Genomic DNA, 938 nt, shown 5'->3' with positions numbered 1-938 from the left:
CAGGGAAGACCCGATTGTCATAGTCGAAAAAAATAATAGATGCTTCTTATCTTGTAAAATCTGATTGCTATTATTATTCTGAGGAGTCGCGTTCGATCAGCTGAGCGAGGAAATTTCTGTTTGCTTGTTTTAACTCGGCAACTTCTAGTTGAAGGGTTCCAAGCAGGGTAAAAATAAGTCTAAAAACACGTGCTATATGGTATCTGATATATTGAAAGAAAAATCTTATTCATTCTTATAAAATAGGAATTTAATCTTGCTTTCTACTTTCAACTTATGCAATTTATATTTCCCTTGTATTTTTTTTTAGTTCATACGCTTATTTGTTTGAAGAAAGAGGGACCATCTAGAAAAAAAAAAAAAAAAAAAACCGAATTCATATATTTCGTACTCTTTATGATAATAAATCTTCATGAATTCATGTTGCAGGTAATCCTAATATATGCTAAACAAGAAAGAAAATATGTCCGATGATATAGCACGTACAAATTGACGTATGGGAAATCCGAGGTGAAAACGAGGCTATCAAGCTTTTTTCATGGTTGACGCCGCAAATAGAGGCCGCATCATTGAAATGAGGAAAAGTATTTTTTCTCCCAGTGGAATAACCACGGATACGTGTCTCCCACTCGATGGTAAAAAGATGAATCAGGTAGGAGGAGGAGGGCACCCTGAATGACCGCCGTCCCTCCGGATGCCCCTACACCAGTGCAGCTACAATTCATATACCAGCAGTTCCTGATAACATGCCTCACGGCGAAGAAAATTACTACATGTAGATGGGATTCATCACAGAACGTTATCAAAGAGAGATAGAACAAACGACATTGCCAACATCGACTCCAATTCGCCCAGCAGTATGTGGAAAGCGCACGGGAAGCTTCATTGATGGGTGAGAGATAATAGGTGTAAATATCATTAACATTTTTTTCAGTTTG

This window comes from Penaeus chinensis, chromosome 19 (genome assembly GCF_019202785.1).
Source record: "Penaeus chinensis breed Huanghai No. 1 chromosome 19, ASM1920278v2, whole genome shotgun sequence".
Taxonomy (NCBI): domain Eukaryota; kingdom Metazoa; phylum Arthropoda; class Malacostraca; order Decapoda; family Penaeidae; genus Penaeus; species Penaeus chinensis.
This window is presented reverse-complemented; position numbering follows the sequence as displayed.